Below are 23,371 nucleotides of genomic sequence, written 5' to 3' on the forward strand. Positions count from 1 at the left end.
ATAAAAGAACAAAGTAACAAAGACAAAGTAGCCTATTTGATCAGCATTCCATCCACCATCTTAAACATTCAATCCCACCACCACTGACGCACAGTGGCATATACCATATACAAGTTGCATTGCAGCAACTTGCCAAGGCTTCTTCAACAGCACCTTCCAAACCTGCAACCTCTACCACCTTGAAGAACAAAGGCTGAATATGCATGGGAACATCACCTGCAAGTTCCCCTCCAAGCTTCACAACATCCTGACTCAGAACTATATCGCCTTTCCTTCACTGTTGCTGGGTTAAAATCTTGAAACTCTCTTCCTAACAGCACTGTCGGAGTACCTACATTACATGGACTGCAGCTGTTCAAGAACGTGGATCACCACCACTTTCTCAAGGGCAATTAGGGATGGACAACAGATGCAGGCCTATCCAACGATGCCCATATTCTGCGAAGGAATAAAAAAATGCATTTATATTGTGCCTTTCACAACTTCAGGATGCTGCAAAGTGGTTCTCAGCTAATGAAGTACCTTTGAAGTATAGTCACTGATATAACATGGAAAATTAAATTATAGAATTACATCAAAATTATAACAAGGAAAGAAGCTGTTTGGCTCAAACAGTAATGTAAATGCTTATCCTTCACAGATGCAGTAATCCTAATCCCAAGTGCCCACACTATTTCTATAACCCTTGGTTCTCATTTCCTCCAGCCACCTACATAATCTATTAATAAACAGATGAAATAGCATTAAATATGGTCACTGCTTCAATTGCTAACTCTTGAGTGCATTTAAAAACCTCACACCCTCTGTGTAAAAAAAATGTCTCTCCTGCTCTCTGTCCTCTTAATTTAACATCTATACTCCTTTATTAAAAACCCATCTGACTCACTAATGCCCTTTAAGGAAGGAAATCTGCCATCCTTGCCTGGACTGGCCTACATGTGACTCCAGACACATAGCAATGTGATTGACTCCTAAATGCCCTCTGAAATGACCTGGCCTAGCAAGCCATTCACTTGTATCAAACCTCTACAAAGTCACAAAAAAGGAATGAAACACGGCGGACCACCTGGCATTGACCTAGGCACCAGAAATGACCAATGGCTAAATGGGATAGATTTCTAACAGATCTAGCAACTCAAGACTGGGCATCCATGAGATGCTGTGGGCCATCAGCAGCAGCAGAATTGTACTCAAACACAATCTGTGACTCATGGCCTGGCATATCCCCCACTCTACCATTACTATCAAACTGAGTTCTGCTGAAGGGTCATGAGGACTCGAAACGTCAACTCTTTACTTCTCCGCCGATGCTGCCAGACCTGCTGAGTTTTTCCAGGTAATTCTGTTTTTGCCAGGGGATCAACCCTGGTTTAATGAAGAGTGCAGGAGGTGTCAACCTGGTGAAGCTATAACACAGGATTATTCATGTGCCAAAAAGTATAAGCTGCAAGTGATAGACAGAGCTAAGCGATCCCACAGCCAACGGATCAGATCTAAGCTCTGCAGTCCTGCCACATCCAGTCGTGAATGGTGGTGGACAATTAAACAATTCACTGGAGGAGCTGGCTCCACAAATATCCCCATCCTCAATGATGGAGGAACCCAACACGTCAGTGCAAAAGATAAGGCTGAAGCATTTGCTACAATCTTTAGCCAGGAGTGCCAAATGGACAATCCATCTAGGCCTCCTCTAGAGGTCCCCAGCATCACAGATGCCAGTCTTCAGCCAGTTTGATTTACTCCATGTGATATCAAGAACTGGCTGAAGGCACTGGATACTGCAAAGGCTATGAGCCCTGACAACATTCTGGCAATAGTACTGAAGAATTGTGCTTCAGGACTTACCGCAGCCCTTAGCCAAGCTATTCCAGTGCAGCTACAATACTGGCATTGACCCAGCCAAAAGGAAAATTGCCCAGGTATGTCCTGTCCACAAAAAGCAGGACAAATCCAAGTCAGCCAATCACCGCCCCATCAGCCTACTCTTGATCATCAGTAAAGTAATGGAAGGGGTCATCAACAGTGCTATCAAATGGATATTGCTTAGCATTAACCTGCTGACTGAGACCCAGTTTAGGTTCCACCAGGGCCACTGAGCTCCTGACCTCATTACTGCCTTGGTTTAAACATGGACAAAAGAGCTGAACTCCTGAGGTGAGATGAGAGTGACTGCCCTTGACATCAAGGTCACATATGACTGAGTGTGTCATCAAGGAGCCCTAGCAAAACTGGAGTCAATGGGAATCAGGGGGAAATCTTTCTACTGGTTGGAGTCATACCTAGCACAAAGGAAGATGGTTGTGGTTGTTGGCGGTTAGTCATCTCAGTTCCAGGATATCACTGCAGGAGTTCCTCAGGGTAGTGTCCTAGGCCCAACCATCTTTAACTGTGTTATCAATGACCTTCCTTCCATCATCATAAGGTCAGAAGTGGGATGTTCGCTGATGATTGCACAATGCTCGGCACCATTCGCAACTCCTCAGATACTGAAGCAGTCCATGTCCAAATGCAGCAAGACCTGGACAATATCCAGGCTTGGGCTGACAAGTGCCAGTTAATGACCATCCCCAACAAAAAAGAATTCAACAATCGTCCTTGAATTTCAATGGCATTACCATCACCGAATTCCCCACTATCAACATCCTGGGGGTTACCATTGATCAGAATCTGAAATGGACTGGCCATATAAATACTGTGGCTACAAGAGCAGATCAGAGGCTAGGAATAGTGTGACAAGCAACCCACCTCCTGACTGTCCAAAGCCTGTTCACCATCTACAAGGCGCAAGTCAGGAGTGTGATGAAATACTCTCCACTTGCTTGGATAAGTGCGCCTCCCACAGCACTCAAAAAGCTTGACACCATCCAAGTGGCCCATTTGATTGGCACCATACCCATAAACATTCACTCCCTCCACCACCAACACACAGTGGCAGCAGTGCGTACCATCTACAAGATGCACTGCAGGAATTCACTAAGGCTCCGAAAGCACCTTCCAAACCCATAACACTACCATCTAGAAGGAAAAGGGCAGCAGATGGATGGGAACACCATCACCTACAAGTTCCCCTCCAAGCCACTCACCATCCTGACTTGGAAATATATCGCTGTTCCTTCATTGTCGCCAGGTCAAAACCCTGGAACTCCCTTCCTAACAGCACTGTGGCTGTACCTACACCACATGGACTGCAGCGGTTCAAGAAGGCAGCTCACCACCAGCATCTCAAGGGCAATGAGGGATGGGCAATAAATGCTGGCCCAGCCAGCAAAGCCCACATCCTGTGAATGAATAAAAAAAAACCATAGAAGGGAAAGTAGGCAATATTTGTGACAGAAAAAAATCCGGGATTGACAACTAAGCTCAGGGTCAAGTTGGACAGCGAGGTTGCAAACAGTGTGGCCATTGTCGAGCCAGAGAGGGTGGGAGTGGATAGTGGAATTAATGAAGGTATGCAATTTTTGATAGGGACCGCGGATGATGGATTTGGTACTCCTAATGTTTAACACGAGAAATTTAGAAATTATCCAAGATTGGATATCTGGCAAGCAGTCTGATAACATATGATATTATATGTTAAGAAAAATGATGGAGAGTTAGATCTTTTGTCAGTTGTCAGAGCTGGCAGTTGTGGGAAAGATGGGCAGAGATGTGGCAGGCAGCAACACATTTAAAAACTTTGCTGAAGAAATAGGAAATGGAACAGAACTTTGCAAGAACACGGAGGTTGGGAGTGCTCTTAAAGTTTGTTTCTGACATTATCCCTTGAGCATTCCATGTGTTAAAACAAAGGTGGAGTTTGCTGGTATGATCTTTTCTTAGCCCTAATCCGGCATGTTGAGTTACTGACAGTAATTCTAGACCTGCACTAGTTGTCCTGCTTTAGGTGGCGCCAGGTTGAGCCTGAGTTTCCCATTGGAGAGAGGGGGGGAGGGGCAAACACTCGGACTCAACCATTCTCATACATGTGAATATCAGGGGGGTGGTGGAGGGAAAGAGACGAGCCAAGGGTTTAAATACTCGGAGATAAAATGAATAAAATGGAAAAAATTACAGAATTCTAATAAAAGAATTAGCGGGTTTCAATATTTCAAAGCGGCTGACTGTAGTCTAGAAGATGCCAATAGAGCAGCAGTGTTTGCGCTCCCCCCACTCCCTCGCCCGCCCCCGCTGGACTCATTTCTCTTTAGTGTTTGCCGATGTTTGAGCCGTTTCTAGGGTCTCCCCTAGAAAACAGGTAGGAACCGGGGAGAGGGGGAAGAGACCGGGGAGGGTGGCAAGCACCTGGCTAGTAGCGGAGGACCTGGTGCTGTTTGGAGGCACAGGCTATGGGTGCCGGTTATGAGCGGTCGGGTTGGCCGCGGGGATCGGCCATGATGTGAGCGGAGCTGGAGCTTTAACCGGGGGGAGGGGGAGGAGCTGCAGCAGCCCCGGGGTCACCCAGTTCCCCCAAGACCAATTATCCCACCCTCCCCCCGGCAACTGACCCCTCCCCCCGCAATTCCCACCCACAACTACCCCCCTTCCCCCGCAATTCCCACCCACAACTACCCCCCTCCCCCCTGCAACTACCCCCCTCCCCCCGCAATTCCCACCCACAACTACCCCCCTCCCCCCTGCAACTACCCCCCTCCCCCCGCAATTCCCACCCACAACTATCCCCCTCCCCCCGCAATTCCCACCCACAACTACCCCCCTCCCCCCTGCAACTACCCCCCTTCCCCCGCAATTCTCACCCACAACTACCCCCCTCCCCCGCAACTGCCCCACTCCCCTGCAACTACCCCACTCCCCTGCAACTACCTCTCTCCCACCCGCAACTGCGCCCCCTGCAACTGCCCCCCCTCCCCCACAACTGCCCCCCCCTCCCCCACAACTGCCCCCCCCTCCCCTGCAACTGCCCCCTTCCCCGCAACTGCCCCTTCCCCCGCAACTGCCCCCTTCCCCCGCAACTGCCCCCTTCCCCGCAACTGCCCCCTTCCCCCTGCAACTGCCCCCTTCCCCCGCAACTGCCCCCCTTCCCATCGCAACTGCCCCCCTTCCCATCGCAACTGCCCCCCCTTCCCCCGCAACGGCCCCCCCTCCGCCCGCAACTGCCCCCCTTCTCCCTGCAACTGCCCCCCTTCTCCCTGCAACTGCCCCCCTTCTCCCTGCAACTGCCCCCTTCTCCCTGCAACTGCCCCCTTCTCCCTGCAACTGCCCCCTTCTCCCTGCAACTGCCCCCTTCTCCCAGCAGCAGGCCCCACTTCTCCCCGCAACTGCCCCCTTCCCCTGCAACTACCCCCACCCCCTGTAGCTACACTCCTCCCCCCGCAACTACCCCTGCAACTCCTATCCACAACTACTCCCCTCCCCCCCCGCAAATCCCCCCGCAACTACCCCCCACAACCCGCAACTCTCCTCTCCCCGCGTGACTGCCCTCTCCCCCCTGCAACTACAACCTCCCCCCTGCAATGACCCTCCTCCACCTGCAACTGCCCTCTCCCCCAGGAATTGCTCCCACCAACCGCAACTGCCCCCTCCCCCCACAACTACCCCCTACAACTCCCACCCGCAACTACCACCCTTCCCAACCCTCGCCCTGCACCTCCCCCCACTCCCGCCAGCAACTCCCCCTCGCCCCTTCCGCAATGCACCCCACCGCTGCCCCGTGACCTCCCCACCCCGTCACACCATCCCCTCCCCCTGCAACTCCCCCTCCCTGCACAACCCCCCCGTCCCACCTCCGCCCTGCAGCCCCCCTCCCCAGCTTGCAGTCCCTCTCCCCGCCCTCTGCCTCGCAACCCCCCTCCCCGACCTCTGCCCCGCGACCCCCCTCCCCGCCCTCTGCCCCGTGACCCCACTCCCCACCCTCTGCCCCGCAACGCCCCCTCCCCCCACAACCTGCACTCCCCTCCTTATCCTTCCCCCACATTTCCCCCTCCAAACCTTCCCCCTACCCCTCCCCCTGCAACTTCCTCTCCTCGCCCTCCGCCCCGCAACCCCCCCTCATCCCCACAATTCCCCCTCCTCTTCCCCTAAAACCACTCCCTCATATGTCTTGCCCTCTCGCCGCCCTTCTGCACCCCCACACAACTTCCCCCTGCCCACTACAACTCTTTCTGCGCCCCCACCCTGAATTCCTATCCCGGCAACTACCCACTGTCCACCTCTCACTCGCCACAACTCCCCTCTCAGCTCCCCCTTCCTCTCCCCCACACAGCTCCCCCTCTTCCCCACCCCCACCTCTGGCCGCCTCACCTCTGAAATGGCCAAGGAAGATGCATCTTGTCCTCATTGCGAGAATAAGTTAAGATAAACACCACAGGGTCCTCCGAGCTTCAGATGAGCACTCGCAGCTCAAATTATGCTGTCTTCTCTTGCAGCTTAATCAAATGGCCAAGCAGAGGTCAGCTAATTGTGTCTCTTCTTAATTAAGCACTGCCTGATGGTATACTTGGTGTTCTGCATCCAGTGGGCACCACAGGGTATGGAGTGTCTGGTTTAGTTGGGAACATTTCTTCTGTTTTTGATGTGACTTTCTTGCTTCTGTTGAGGTGCTTCTAGTTCGATTGGACTGTATGTTTCTTTCCTATGTTAGTGGTGCCCTAAAAGGTACAAATGTGCTGATTTTTGTTTAGTGGCCACTGGGCAACCCAGTGGCCCTGTTATTGCTCCAGTGAAGTAGATAATCAACAATTGCATGACACTGACGGATAGTTAAGTCACTAAGCAAATAACTTTAAATAACTCCTTGTATTAAATATTGAAAATTAAAATGAATTAAAATTCAAGTATTGAAATTTTCATTCATATATTGTGTCCAGGGAATGATAGCGTAGTGACTATGTTACTAAACTAGTAATCCAGAAGCCTGGCTAATGCTGCAAAGACATGAGGTCAAATCCCACCATCAAAGCTGGGGAATTTAAATTCAATGCATACATAAATCTGAAAGCTAGCCTGTGATGGTGACTATGAAACTAATGGATTGTAATAAAAACCCATCTGATTCACTAATTCCTTTGGGAAGGAAAGCTCCTGTCCTTACCTGGTCTGGCACATGTGTGATTCCAGACCACAACAATGTGATTGACTCTTAAGTGCCCTAGAAAGCCACTCAGTTGCAACAAGTTGCTGCTAAAAAGTCAAATACCAATCAAAATTGGATAGACCACGAGAAACAACCTAGCACCAGATACAACAAAGGTATACCTACCCCAGTTGACCCTGAAAAACCTTCCTTACTATCATCTATAGATTTATGTCAAAAGTGGGAGTGCTACCATGGACAGGACAGATCCACCAGAGGTGGTGACACAGTGGTATACAGTTAGGAGGAAATAGTCCTGGGAATCTTCAACATTGCCTCTGGACCCCATGAAGTCTCATGGCATCAGGTTGAACATAGGCAAGGAAATTTCCTGCTGATTACCACTGACCACCCTCATATATCTTATCACACATCATCTTTGCGCTTCTAATTGTCTAACATATGAATCAGTGTTAAGCCATGTGGAAAACCACTTGGAATAAGCACTGAAGGAAGCAAGGGCACAGAGTGTATTCTGGGTGGGGTCTTGTGTCCATCACCAGGAGTGGCTCCGCAGCACCACTACTGAGCGAGTCGGTTGAGCCCTAAAGGGCATACCTACCAGACTGAGCCTGCAGTAGGTGATGAGAAAACCAACACAACAGAAAAGCCTACTTGACCTCGTTTTCACCAATCTATCAGATGCATATATCCATACCAGTATTTGTAGGTGTGACTACTACACCTTCCTAGTAGAGATGAAGTCCCATCTTCACAATGAGATGCCCTGCTTTGGGTTGCGTGACATTCCCACCGTGCTAAATGGGATAGATGCAGAGCAGAACTAACAGCTCAAAGCTGGGCGTCCATGAGACACTGTGTACCATTTGCAGCAGTAGAATTGTATTCTACCATAATCTGCAAACTTGTGGCCTGGTATATCCCTCCCTATCACTGCAGTCAAGCCAGGCTCAATGAAGAGAGTTCAGCAACATGCCAGGAGCAGCGCTAAGTATATATAACATGAGGTGGCAATTTGTCAAAGCTACAATACTCAGATTTGGGTTGATATGTCGCAAGCAACATTTGTACCACACAAGTGCCAGGCAATAACCATTTCCAACAAGGGAGAAAGTATTGATCTCCCCATGACATTCAATGGCATTACTCTCACTGGATCCCTCACTATCAACATCTGGGGTTTACATTGACCAAAAACTGAACTGGACCAGCTCAATAAATTCTGTGGCTACAAGAGCAGGTCAGAGGCTGGGAATTCTGAGGTGAGTAACTCACCACCTGACTCCCCAAGGTTTATCCACATCTACAAGGTACAAATCAGGAATTTAAATACTCTCCACTTGCCTGGATGAGTATGGCTCCAACAACATTCAAGAAGCTCAATGGCATCCAGGTCAAAGCAGCCTGCTTGATTGACACCCCATCCTCCAACAAAATATTCACTCTCTCCACCACCGACACACAGTGGCAGCAGTGCGTACCATATACAAGATGCACTGTAGCAACTCACCAAGGCTCTTTTGACAGCACCTTCCAAACCCGCAACCTCTAGCACCAAGAGGACAAGGGCCACATATGCATTGGAACACCACCACCTGCAAGTTCTCCTCCAAGCCACTCACCATCCTGACTTGGAACGACAATGCCATTCCTTTACTGTTGCTGGATCAAAGTCCTGGAACACTCTTCATAAATCACCATGGGTGTATCTACGCCAGATTGACAGTGGTGATTCAAGAAGGCTCAGTACCACTTTCTCAAGGCAATTAGGGATGGGCAACAAATGCTGGCCTAGCTAGTGACACCCATACTCCATGAAAGAATTTTTAAAAAAACAGAGGCTTAATTTGGGTTCTTCCAGAAACTCTTGGCTCCAAATTTCATTACATCCTTTGCCCAAGCATGGACAAAAGATTTGAATTCCAGAGGTGAGGTAAGGGTGACTGTCTTTGACATTAAGGCAGCATTTGACAAGTATGGAGACAGGAGCCTTAGTAAAATTGAAGTCAGTGTTAATCAGGAGGAATAGTCTCCAGTGGTTGAAGTCATGCCTAGCAGAAAGGAAGATTGTTCTGGTTGTTGGAGACCAATCATCTTAACCACAGTACATCACTACAAGAGTTCCTCAGGCTAGAATCCGAAACCCAGCCACCTTCAGCTGTTTCATCAATGACCTTATTCAGCTCAATTCTCAAGTCCACGGATAATGACGTAGCCGGTGCCCACGTGCAGCAAGACCTGGACAACATCCAGACTCGGCTGTTAAGTGGCAAGCAATATTCGCATGCAAGTTGCAGGCAATGACCATCTCCAACGAGAAAGAATCTAAGCATCTCCCCTTAACATTCAGTGGCATTGCTATCAATCAATCCTCCATCAACATCCTGGGGTCACTATTGACCAGGAACTTAATGGAGCAGCCATATAAATACTGTGGCTACAAGAGCAGATCAGAAACTGGGAATTTTGTGTTTAACTCACTTCCTGACTCCTGAAAACCTTTCCATCATCTACAAGGCACAAGTCAGGAGTGCGATGGAATATTCTCTGTTTTCCTAGATGAGTAAACAAGAGAATGTAAGAAATAGGAGCAGGAGATGACTGTACAGCACATCGAGCCTAGTCCACCATTCAACATGATCATGACTGATCTGGGGCTTTCACTCCACTTTCCCGCCGACTCTCCATATCTCTCCATTCCCTGCAGTCCTAAAATCTATCTCAGCCTTAAATATCACAGAATCTTTACAGTGTAGAAGGAGGCCATTTGGCCTATCGAGTCTGCACTGGCTGTCTGAAAGCGCATTCTGCTTAGTCCACTCCCCTGCAACATCGCAAGTGCACACACAAATACTTCTTAAATGTTCTGAGGGTTTCTGCCTCTATCAACCTTTCAGGCAGCGAGTTCTAGACTCCCAACATCCTCTGGGTGAAAAGATTCTTCCTCACGTTCCCTCTAAACCTCCTGCCCCTTACCTTAAATCTATGCCCCCTGTTTAGATCCCTCTACCAAAGGGAAAAGTTCCTTCCTGTCTACCCTATCAATGCCCCTCATAATTTTAGACACATTTTATAATTTTATAATATTAATCACCATACTCTTCCTTTTACCACCCCTTTATTATTTATATACTTATAGAAGATCTTGGGATTCCCTTATATGTTAGCTGCCAGTCTCATTTCATGCCTTCTCCTTGCTGCTCTTATTAGCTTTTTCACCTCTCCTCTGGTCCTTATATATTCAGCCTGATTCTCCATTGTGTTTTTTACCTGACATCTATCGTATGTGCACTTCTTCCTTTTCATCTTCACCTCTACCTCTCTTGTCATCCAGGGCGCTCTGGATTTATTTTTCCTACCTTTCCCCGTTCAATATGCCTTGATATTGCCTGCAATACTTTTTCTTTAAAGGTGGCCCATTGATCAACCACCGTCTTTTCTGCCAACATTTGATTCCAACTCACTCGACTCACATGCATTCTAACCCCATCGAAGTTGGCTTTCCCCCAATTAATTATCCTTGCTTTGGATTGTTCCTTATCCTTCTCTACGGCCAACCTAAACCTTATGATATAATGGTCACACCTATTCAATAATGGCACATCCACGACCCTCTGGGGTAGAGAATTCCAAAGATTCACAGTCCTTTCAGTGAAGAAATTTCCCCTCATCCCAGTCCTAAATGATTGGCCTGAAAATGTGCCCCTTTGTTTGATATCCCCCAGCCAGGAGAAACAAAGTCTCAATATCTACCCTGTCAAGCCCTTTCGTACTCTTAAATGTTTCAATTACATCACCTCTCATTCTTCTAAAGTCGAGAGAAGATAGAACCAATTTACTCAGCCTCTCATCATAGGACAACACTTTCATCCCAAGGACCAATCTAGTGAACCTCTGCTATACTCCCTCCAATGCAACTGTATCCTTCTTAAATATGCAGACTAAAATTGCACACAGTATTCCAGGTGTTGTCTTGTACTCCAGTCCCTTTACAGCAAAGGCCAATGTGCTATTTGCTTTTCTAATTGTTTGCTGTACATGCATGCTAACTTTGTGTTTCTTGTGTGATAACACTCGAATCTCTCTCAACATCAATATTAACAAGTTTCACGCCTTTGAAAAATATTCTGCTTTTCTATTCTTCTAACCAAAGTGAATAACCTCACACTTCCCCAGATTATACTCCATATGCCACCTTGTTGGCAACTCACTTAACCTGACTATATCCCTTTGCAGTCTTTTTGTGCCCTCCTCTCAGATTGCATTCCTACCTAGATTTGTAATGTCAGCAAACATAGATACATTACTCTCTCTCTCTTCATCAAAATCATTACCTTTACTGTTGCTGGGTCAAAGTCCTGGAACTCCTTCCCTAACAGCACTGTGGGTGTATCTGCAACGGTTCAAGGAGGCAGCTCACCACCACCTTCTCAAGATCAATTTGGGATGGGCAATAAATGCTGGCCCAGCCATTGGCGCCCACATCCCATGAATGAAGAAAAAATATATAGATTGCAAATAGCTGAGGCCCCAGTACTGATCCTTGTAGTTCTAATGTTAAGATCCTTCAGGGTTTGAAAATCTATGCCTTATTTCATCTGCTAAACACTACAGTCATCCATTTAGGCAGTATCTTATTTGAAATTCCTGGTTCCTGAATAATAGTTTATTGAACAGTTTCCATAATGTAACCTCTCTCCAAGTGAAAGACTTTCTCCTGATTTTCCTGTGGATTTATTAGTATCTATTTTGTATTTAAGGCCCATCTCCAAGCTATTCAGAATTTTAAAAACTTCTCCGGCTCTCTTCTCAGACATCTCTTTTCTAAAGAAAAAAGCCCTATCCTGTTTAATTTAATACCTCAGTCTGGTACCGTTCTTGTAAATCTTTTTTGTATTTTTTCCAATGCTTTGATATTCTCTTTATAATATGGAAATCAGATCTCTGCACAGTACTCCAGTTGCTGTCTGACCAGGGTGCTATACAAGTTTAACACCCAATTCTTTGTTTTATTTGCTTTGTGAACCTGCAGTGCTGCTATTGACATTTTTTTCATCTGTATTTCTAGCTGCTTTGGTTTTCAATCGAGTTTCTTATTTCTCACCACTTTATGATCTATAGCATATCCCAATTAAAGTGATTGATCTTTTCGTATCTTTTAAATCAATCCATATGGATTCTGAATTTGCCTTTCCATTAGTTACATCTGTTTTTTTCTACCATCATTAGGGTGTCTTTAACTCATGCAGCTACTCCACCTCCCCTCATCTTTTCCCTTTCATTCTGAAATGTGTTATATCCAGCAATATTTAGTTGCCAGCCTGTTCTCTATGTAACCATGCTTGTCATTACTACCGTATTTGGATCCTCTCTGCAAATTATTCCCTTCAGTTCATTTATTTTATTTTGAGTACTGTATACAATGCTGCACCATTGTTTTAATTGTTTTAAGTAACTATTTTACCTTTATGCACTTTGATCTAATTTTTGGACATTCATGTTGTCCTTATTCCTTCCTTTAGTTTGTCCTTTACTCTCTTTTCTTGCTTCTTTTATTGTTAGGTGTTATGGCACAGCTGATGGTAAATGCTGAGCTGCTCAAATCCCAGAGGGAAACTTGAGACAACTGCCACTTGTTTTGCAATTTGTATAAATTTTGGGATGCATGCCTTGAATTCAGTAGTAATAAGACCACCAAGTCTCAGGTTTCTTACAAAACTAAATTAAGTCTTTATTAATAGAAGAAATTATTTTAAATACAAATGTAGATTTACCCTAATTAATCTAACTCCAAGTTACACTTTCATTAAGGCAACAGTAAGACATAGATTTTAAAAGACCCAGGCAAAGAAATATGACACCCTGAACAATCCAATTCAATGCGAGTTTTCTTAACTTCAGTACTTTGTAGACCGCAGCTTGAGGTGTAGATGCTGAAGACTTTTCACACTAGATCTTAGGATGCCTACCCTTCCGCATAGCCTTCGCTTCTTTATACATATTTTCCCCTTTGAATGCAAATTCCCATTGTTTCACGAAGGACTTTACTTTTCTAATAATAAAAATCTCTCATAGTACCAAGTTTGCCAGTAATCTTTGGGAAACATAAACACATTGTTTCTTAACTTCCTCTGGCTAGGTGCAATATTTCACTCCCTCTCTTTGAATCCAAGCTTGTCTGGTTTATTTAAAATGCAAATGTTTCCTTTATCTCTTACATTCTACAACTTCCCCCATGTTTACCTACTTAACATTTCAAACCCAACTTACCTTTTGACACACCAAAGCCTTTAGACCAGCTGCCTTTAATCCAATTAAGTCTTTCACACACACACACACACACACGCGCCCACAGACACATATAGACACACATACCACTATTTTACAATAAATTCCAATAACATTATTATATCTTCCTGACATTAGGGGGAAAATTCTCCCTCCGTTGGCGGGGTTGTGTGGGGACGGGCGCGGACCTGATCGGTGTCTTGATCGAATCCGCACCGCCATTTTACGTGGCTGAGCCAATTAAGGCCTGCTCAGCGTGACGTGCACCTGGAAGTGCTGTGCGCTCCCTGTGCGGGCAGGGGTGGGGGGTCCCTGTGTAAGGGGTGCGTTTTTTTCGCGCATGTGTGTAAAAGAGCACAGAAATCTCCCTGAGACACAGAGAATAAAGAAACTTTTTTTTTAAGACATGTCCCCTCATGTGACAGTGCCACATGAGCTGGGACATGTCAATGAACTTTAATGAAAAACTTTATTTATTTTATAAACCCTTCATGAAAGCTCATCCCGCCCATGAATGAGGTTCCATGGAAAATGCGAAGGCTGCCGGGGCTCTTTGCCTGCCTGCCACCTTAAAGCTGGACAGGCAGCTTTCTCAATAGGGTTAATTAGTTAATTAATGGCCTTAACAGGCCTTTGACAGTTCGGCGGGCACGCAGCCGATTCGGTGGTGCACAAGCTGAACTGAAAATCTAAATGAAGCACAGTGACGCCGGGATGCACGCCCGACATCACCCCGCATCATTTTACGCGTTGGCGAGTGGGCCCTGCCCCTGCTCGCCGAGCCGAAAATTCTCCCCTAGGTTTCTATAATTTCTGGCAGTTCGATCTTCAATGTTATTAGTTTGAAGTTTTATTTACAGCTGCGGGTACCCTTTCTCCTTAGAGCTTGTTTTTTTACCTGGTTCAAATGCAACTTTTTTCAATGGTATAGCTCATTCCTGATGCCAGTGTCCCATGAAGTGGAATCCCCTTTCTCCATGCCATTTCCTTAAGCACACATTGACTTTACTAATCTATTTGTCCTTATGCCAGTTTGCACGAGCTTAGGTAACAGCCCGAGTTTTTTAGCCTTGAAGCCCCACTTTTCAATTGAGCACCCAACTCCTAGCTCTCTCCTTGGTAGGACTTCGTTCCTAACCTTCCCTATGTTGTTCATTAAGACGTGGAGAACAACATCTGGATTCTTCTATATAATAAATAAAAGCAAAGCACTGCAGATGCTGGAAATGAAATAAAATCAGAAAATGCTGAAAAAACTCAGCAGGCCTGGCAGCATCTGTGGAGAGAAACAGAGTTAACATTTGGAGTCCATATAACTCTTCTTCAGAGCCTTCTCTTTGTCCCTTTGCAGATTTTTCCTATCAGTTTGAGATGTCTCTTACCCTGGCCCAGGTAACCACACACATTTTCGGACTCTTAATCCTGGTCGCAAGGAATACTCAGTCCCCATAATAATTTTCTGTAACTACAACGATTCTACTCTGCTCCTCTTCCCTAGGACAATCTATTGCACTATGCCTTGGTTGGCATTCTGGCTGTCTTTTCCAGTCTTCCCTATCCATCACCTTCAACATTGATTCCCTCCACCATCAAAGCACCTTGGCAGCAGTGTGTACAATCTACGAGATACACTGCAGGAACTTATCAAGGCTCCTTCGACAGCATCTTTCACACCCATGACCTCTACCATCAAAAGGACAAGGGCAGCAGACACATGGGAACACCACCACGTGCAACTTACCCTACAAGCCACACACCACCCTGACTTGGAATTATATCGCTGTTCCTTCACTGTCGCTGGGTCAAGATCCTGGAACTCCCTTCTCAACAGCACTGTGGGTGTACCTACACCATATGGACGGTTCAAAAAGGTGTCTGACCATCATCACCTCAAGGGCAATTAGGGATAGGCAATAAAAATGCTGGCCTAGGCAGTGATGCCCACATCCCATGAAAGAATTAAAAAAGGCATTGAGCACTTTGTACCAGTTGGACAGGAGGAGTGTCTACTGGATCCATTTCATTTCACTAGCTCTCCTATGTTCCCCTTACCTGACTAATTGACTGACAGTCACAATCTCTACTTTCTTCACCTGTGCTTCCCTTTCACGTGTAATAATACTCTGGAGTGAATTACCCGGTAATTCCATCTCCTCTTCTCTCGTGCAGACCAGAAAAGTTCCAATTTTCAGTGTTGTTAAATGATTTTGGCCAAGTCAGTGGTGCTAATTATATGGTGACCCAGGCTCAAAGAAGAAAATATTGACCATGGTACTTGCTCTGATCATTGTCTAGTGACCTGATTTGAAATTGTAATTATTACGGTTTGTAACATACCGTTACTACACACATGCCCCTCCTCACCACTTTTGTTGGTCACTGTGACCTTCCAGTAGCAGCACATTTCAAAAGTTTAGTGTTCTTGGTTTCTGTGACTTCATGTTTGTCTGACTCCACGCACCAAATTGAAGTGTTGACTGGAGAACAGCCTCAGGCAGACTCCTTTTCATATCCCACTAACTGGCAGACCACTTCACCTTCTGAGCTGTCTGCTTCACAAAGGTCATGAAAGTTTTCCCTAGAATCAGCAAGTTTAAGTATGTGTAACTCTAAATGATTAACAAGTTAATCAGAAATGAAATAAAGAGGAACATTTTGCAGGTAGAAAGCGGCATAGCTTGCTAAGATGGAAGATATGGCCAAAGATAAACTTGGGGAAAAAAAACTAAAGTCTAAATTCCAGCTTTTGTGAGACTCGTCATGAGGGTGTCAACGAGGAGCATATCATTAGGTTGTTAATGGGCTTGATTTCAATAAGACGATAAGGCAAATACAGGGTAACTACAGGCCCATTATTCGTATTGATAGCCTGTAAAATAATTATTGGGATGTTTATCTGTACCATAAGAATACAATAGTAAACAGCATTCATCATAGATTGATTATAGATTCAGAAAGAAAAGACCCTGCATGACCACCTTCCTTGACATTTTTGAGGAGATGACATTCCAAGTAGATACAGTGGGTGGAGTTTAACCTAGGCGGGAGGTCTCGCCTGTTGGCTGGAGAGCTGGCGAGAACCCTTTGTCACTTACTTTCGGGAAGGTCTACTGCATTGTGTGCCAGTCAAGCACTTGACTGGACTGTGGCAGTCTTCCCCAGGATCAAAGTCATCTAGGACGAAAATCCAGTTTTTTCACCTCCCTCCTGCCACCCCCCCAAATTGTGGCCAGTGTATCTAGACTTCCAAAAACATTCCATATAAGCCTGCTTAAAGCATTAGCTATTTGAGGTAAATTTTAGGAACAAACTTAACAGGCTGAAAGATAAAAAAAACAAAACATACTTACTAGAGATGGTATGTTACAACATTGTTGAGTTATGTCAGAGTGAGGATGAATATTAAAGCGGTGAATATTTAGGTATATTAGACAAATAGAGCTAAATAAGTTTGGAAAATGACCCCAGACTAAATTGTGAAAGTAGAATACAATAAATAAAATGAAAAGATTACTAAATTATATTGCTGTATCAGCTGATTGAAATGATGCCATGTTGGAAGTGTTCAGTGCCCTAGTCAAGCTGTAATTTATGGTACCAAGATGCAGGGAAAATGTTCAATCAGAGAAGACCCACAGGTCTCTAGTATCAAACAATCAAATTATGAGGAAAGTGTAAATAAAACAGAATTATTTTCTTTTGAAGGAAGGCAAGCTGTTTAGCCTGGATTTGATAAAGGCATGGGGTGAGATTTAGCGATGGTAAACTTGCAAATGGTTGATGCTACAGAGCAGTCCTGATTCAGCCTTTTGTTGTCTGTGGGATAGATCGAGTAATTGGCATAACTGTTACTATCAAACTTTATTAGTAACCTTTGTGTTGTGTGCCAATCTGCATATCTGCAACCACTAAACTTTACTTTAGGTATGCACGTTTCTGAGCTTGATAAGTCACCATAAAAGGCTTCAATCAGTTTTGCAGAAGGACAAGAATAGGACATTCACATATTTTATAATATGACAGGAAGACTCGGCACTAATAGCCCATTCTGAAAATTGGTTGGTACAGAAATTGCTGCTCGACTGCCAGGGGATTTTGATGCATGCTGCATGGAATCCATGTCATAGGAAAATTGAAATCGTCATTAACCACTACAAAAAATAAGTACGATAGGTACCTTCATCAAGGAAAAAAACTGTTAGTCACATGAATTAACAAGCATTTTTTCAATGTGAAAACTTCCCTTTTGTATTAATAGTTGTCTCATTAATTTATTTTGTTTTTTCTAATTCTCATGAACAATTATGCTTCCTTCCACATCAATCATACAATTTCTTAAACTTATCAGAAGGCTGGAATGTGAATTTTTTTTTTTACGTATACAAACTATTTGCTGACTGTATACTGTGTTTATAAGGATACTGATATCAGATGGATGCCTCACTTTTTAAAACTGTGACTTCAAATTTACAAGCTAGGTAAAAAGTTTGTAATTTTCAGTTCTGTCCAAACTAAATCATCACAATAAATACATTTTTCAGTTCCTGGATATCCTGATGTATACCACACTTGTATTTTAATAAATCTTTGATTGCTAATGTGAAATGTGAAACTATGTGTTGTGTTTATTATATGTGATGGGTTGCTTTGGTGTGCAATGGTAATTGTGTGAGTGGGTGCAATGGCAATTTTGCAACAGGCAAGGTGATATTTGACTGGGTGATGGAAGGGAGGCAATGACTTGTGATTTTGGTCTGTTTTTTGGTATAAGTCAATGTTATCAGAACATTAGAGGAGTTGCTTGATCTTTTTCAGATGATGTTTTATGATTTTACAAATGGCTTTTTGGTCAGTTTAGCATTATATTGTGCTCAAATGCACAGCACAGTCCTGGAATGAAGCTTGGACTTGAAGATGAGTGCTTCCAACTGAACTATGCTGGCCCTTGGCTCAGCTGGAAACAGTGAAATGATCTTGTCTCTGAAAGAGAGGTAGACAGAGTTTATACTTTGGCAGATCAGTGGGAAATTAAGTTCAATTTGTGTACACTCTAAGTGCTTATCCAATTTCCTTTTAAAACCATTGGTCATCTCCACTTCCAACACCCTCACCTTCCTGTGGTCTGAAAAACAACCATTTACCACGATTCACTGTTTTCTGTCCTTAAGCCAATTTTTATCTAAGCTGACACTGACCCATCTTTTTCACGTTCCTCAATTTTATTAACCAGCTTTTTAAGTGGTACTTTGACAATGTGGATTTTAAGAAAACGTTTGACAACATCCACTGCATTTCCTTCATCAACCTTTTCTGTTGCTTCATCAAAAAAATTCAATTAGATTAGTCAAACACAATCAACCTTCCACATTCGTGCTGGCTCTTTTTCTTATTCATTCATGGGATACGGGCGTCACTGGCTAGACCAGTATTTATTTCCCATTCCTAATTGCCCTTGAGAAGGTGGTTGTGAGCTGCTTTCTTGAAACACTGCAGTCTCTGTGGTATAGGTATACCCACAGTGCTGTAAGGGAGGGAGTTTCAGGATTTTGATCCAGTGACAATGAAGGAACGGTGATATATTTCCAAGTCAGGATGGTGAGTGGTTTGAAGGGGAACTTGCAGGTGGTGGTGTTCCCATGTGTCTGCTGCTATGGCTAGTCCAGTTCAGTTTCTGGTCAATGGTCACCCCCAGGATGTTGATAGTGGGGGATTCAGCGATGGTAATGCCATTGAATGTCAAGGGGTGTTGGTTAGTTTCTCTCTTGTTGGAGATGGTCATTGCCTGGCACTTGTGTGGTGCAAATGTTACTTGTCACTTGTCAGCCCAAGCCTGGATATTGTCCAGGTCTTGCTGCATTTGGATGTGGACTGCTTCAGTATCTGAGAAGTGATATCTGCGAATGGTGCTGAACATTGTACAATCATCAGCAAACATTTCCACTCCTCACCTTATGATGAAAGGAAGGTCATTGATGAAGCAACTGAAGATGGTTGGGCCTAGGATACCACCCTGAGGAACTCCTGCAGTGATGCATTGGAACTGAGATGATTGACCTCCAACAACCACAACTATCTTCCTTTCTACTAGGTGTGACTCCAACCGGCAGAGTGTTTTTCGCCCTGATTCCCATTGACTCCAGTTTTGCTAGGGCTCCTTGATGACACACTTGGTCAAATGCTGCCTTAATGTCAAGGGCAGCCACTCTCACCTCACCTCACCTCTGGAGTTCAGCTCTTTTGACCATGTTTGAACCAAGGCTGTAATGAAGTCAGGAGCTGAGTGGCCCTGTCAGGGCCCAAAATGAGCATCAGTGAACAGGTTATTGCTAAGTAAGTGCCACTTGATAGCACTGCTGATCATACCTTCCATCACTTTACTGATGATCGACTGTAGACTGATGAGGTGATAATTGGCTGGGTTGGATTTATCCTGCTTTTTGTGGGCAGGACATACCTGGGCAATTTTTCACATGGCCGGGTAGATGCCAGTGTTGTAGCTGTACTGAAACAGCTTGGCTAGGGGCATGGCAAGTCCTGGACCACAAGTCTTCAGTACTATTACCGGAATATTATCAGGGCTCATAGCCTTTGCAGCATCCGGTGCCTTCAGCTGTTTCTTGATATCACGTGGAGTGAATCGAATTTGCTGAAGACTGGCATCTGTGATGCTGGGGACCTCTCAGACTCCTGAGACGTTTAGAACCAACATCTTATGGATGTTGGCGCTTTGCAGGCCCTGCTACTGACTGTCCTCCTAACTTCCACTATTTCCTGTGGTTCTCATCTTATTCTGGCCCTCCCCTTAGCACTCTGTACCCCTTTCTCCTGTCAGGGATACAACAGATTCTTGAGTGGCTCTTAAGGTTGTGTGCATCCCATGAATTTAGTGCATATGGTGAAGGTGAGAACCAGGCATTTGCAAAATGAGTCGAAATGGCATTCCCTTGTCGATAGTGACCGTGGTGCCATTTCAGCATGTGTAATGAGAGTGGGTGTAAGCGGATGAGGTTGGATGATCTGAGGATTGGGGTTATTAGCCATAATGGAAGGGGAAAGTGGGTGGTGAACATGAGAAAGGAGAGAGGATGAGAGTTTTATCAAACTGTTCTGATTGGTGGGGAAGAGTGGTGTGCCTGGTGCAGGACGGACAAGCAGGAGTGGAAGGAGGTGCATTGCAGGGGATGGGTAAAGAAGCACGTGTCCTGACCTAATTAGGTTATTAAGCTATTTGCTGCACTGAATTTTTTTTACTCTTTCATGGGATGTGGGTGTTACTGGCAGGGCCAGCATTTGTTGCCCACCCCTAATTGCCTTTGGACTGAGTGACTTGCTAAGCCACTTCAGAGGGCAGTTGCTGTGGGTCTGGAGTCACATATAGGCCAGACCAGATAAGGACGCTAATTTCCTTCTGTTAGAATCCATGCTACACTCCTGGTGTTGACTTCTTCAGCCACTTCAATGCACACTCTCTCGGTTATTGCAGCAGGTTTTTCCCCCACTTTTGAAAAACAACACACCCCTCTTTGTTCTCACAGGATCCAGCATAACCTCCAGGGATGCTCTGATGAACCTGTGGCCATCTTGCCTCACTTTCCAGACACCCTTCCAATAGTCAATGATTCTTCATTGTTCAAACTTGTCTCCCTGAAAGATGGCCTGAGTCTTTCAATAGTGAATGGGGAATTTCATTATGCAGGTGGGTGGCACACCCGCAGATGCAGCATTCCAATGAGCAACCCACAAGCTTTATTTAAATGATGGCTGGTTGTAAAAATCAGCTAGCCTTGCGTGCTTGCACACTGCATTCCTATCTCCGAGCTAATATCAGGGCCTTTGGAATCTTTAACTGAAAATGAAATAACTAAATATCTACATAAATGGAAAATAAGTTGGTGCAGCCATCACAGATTTCTGAATCAAAGATCATGCTTGACAAACATGAAAGTTCTTTGAGAACTTGACAGATAAGGTAGATGGGAAAATGAATTGTATATGATATACGTGGACTTTCCAAAGCCTTTGACAAGAAACCATGTAGTTGGCTATTGAAAAAGATTAAAAAGTATGGAGTTGACGGAGAATAGCCAATTGGGTTAAAAACTGGCTAGAAGGGAGGTAACAAAGTAAGAGTGTGATGACTGTCACTTTAAGATCAGTTCAACTAAGTAATTTATTCCCCCGCGCTAGCCACACTTTGGTTGAACAAATCACGTGACTTCTACTTAGTTGAACTGATCTTAAAGTGACAGTCATCACAAAGAGCACGGGGAAGTTTTTAAGAGTAATTGAAAGTGAGTAATGGTGTCCCCATAAGATGCTTCTTTGGATGAAAGCAGCTCTAAACCTTTAAGTCTCTCTATTTTTGATATTTTTTCTTAACACGCAGCAACACAGTAAATCTGTATCCCCCACCATTTGCCTCAATATCTTCCCATGCCTTGGAGGATTGTGGGCAGTTTAGGCTCCAACAGTAATCTTATACAATTCAATATTATATCTTGACATGTGTTATGCTACTTGCCTTTAAACCTGGTGCTCCATTATCTTTTTTATGGCCTCATTCATTTGAGATGCTGTTCTTAGTGTATTGTGAACCTAAACATCCAAATCCCTCTGTGGCATTTTATGTCTTTGTCAAAAATATTTTCCCCACATTTATACAAAAATGCCATTAGTACCACAAGTTCTGCTTTTACATATTAGTATTTTTTAAAGGTTTATTGTTTTTGAAACAAAAATTGGCAAGAAGCCCATAAAATGCATAAAATTCGGAGGCAGACATGGAGCACATGCCATTAGTTTCCCTGCGAAAACAAAGTGGGAGTCCGAAGGAGGTAAATTAATTATGCTTTAATTATTTAGTTTCCAAATTTGTGGTGATTTAATATTTCCTTTACAACTCGAAGCTCCCTAGTAGTTATTTACCTGTAACTTCCGCCAAAGTATAGGAAATAGTAATATTTATGAAACATATTTTAGAAACCTTGATTATACAGTAGTTGGTATTACGGAGACCACAACAGGTTTATAATTTCAGAAGTTCCTTTTAAAATAAGGGTTGTAAGTGAATTTTCTTAGTGATAGAAGTATCATTATTCCAGATGTTTGTTTGATGTAATGATCCAGAATTTACTGCAACTGTGATGTTGATGACAGATGCTGGAAACCTTGCCATTTGTGTGCTAATCTTGCCGTTGGTAACTTGCTCCAAAATTTCCTAATAAATTTTATAACCATAAAGCCTGTCAATGGAGGGAGCTGTATGTTCTGTAGCGTGGGTGATTACAGTGATCATGACCTGGATGGATTCCATGTTCTACCTTTGAGGTGAGTATGCAGGGACAGACTTCCTGATTGGTATCACTACAAGCATTCTGATATGTTAGTTATTGTTCCCATTTTACCACATCCCACAAACTATAAAAAAAACTTTAAAAGAAGTATTAAGAAAAATCTGGGGAGGCGGTGGTGAAGTGGTGATAACATTGGACAAGTAATCAGAGGCCCAGCTAATGCTCTGGTGACATGGGTTCAAATCCCACCATGGCAGCTGGTGGAATATAAATTCAGTCAATAAAGCTGGAATTAAGAGAGATGGTCTCAGCAATAATGACCATGAACTATTGTCAATTGTCGTAAAAGCCCATCTGGTTCACTAATGTACTTGAGACATGTATATGTCCTACATGTGACTTCAGGTCCAGAGCAAAGTGGTTGACTCTTAAATGCCCTCTGAAATGGCACTCAGTTCTATCTAACTACTTCTAAGTCTACAAAAAAGGAATGAAACTGGACAGATCACCCAGCATTGACCTAGGCACTGGAAACAACAATGGCAAACCCAGCCCTGTCAACCCTGCAAAGTCTGCCATACTAACATCTGGGGGCTTGTGCCAAAGTTGAGAGAGCTGCCCCATAGACTAGTCAAGCAACAGCCTGACAGTCATACTCACAGAATCATACCTTACAGACAATATCCCAGACATCACCATCTCCTTCCTGTCCCGCTGACAAGACAGACCCACTAGAGGTGACAGCACAGCGATATACAGT

The 23,371-nt window shown here is 44.5% G+C and overlaps 1 protein-coding gene across 3 annotated transcripts in view; it reads left to right on the top strand.

The window, feature by feature from the left end:
• Positions 1-4,152: 4,152 nt before the first annotated feature.
• Positions 4,153-23,371, top strand: part of stau2 (staufen double-stranded RNA binding protein 2) — a 536,959-nt gene continuing 517,740 nt past the window's right edge. For all 3 annotated transcript variants that reach the window (XM_041189442.1, XM_041189443.1, XM_041189444.1), the window contains exon 1: positions 4,153-4,234. The gene's annotated coding sequence lies outside the window, so the exon portion shown is untranslated. The remainder of the gene's footprint in view (positions 4,235-23,371) is intronic.

The sequence above is a fragment of the Carcharodon carcharias genome, chromosome 6 (assembly GCF_017639515.1).
Source record: "Carcharodon carcharias isolate sCarCar2 chromosome 6, sCarCar2.pri, whole genome shotgun sequence".
NCBI classification, from domain to species: domain Eukaryota; kingdom Metazoa; phylum Chordata; class Chondrichthyes; order Lamniformes; family Lamnidae; genus Carcharodon; species Carcharodon carcharias.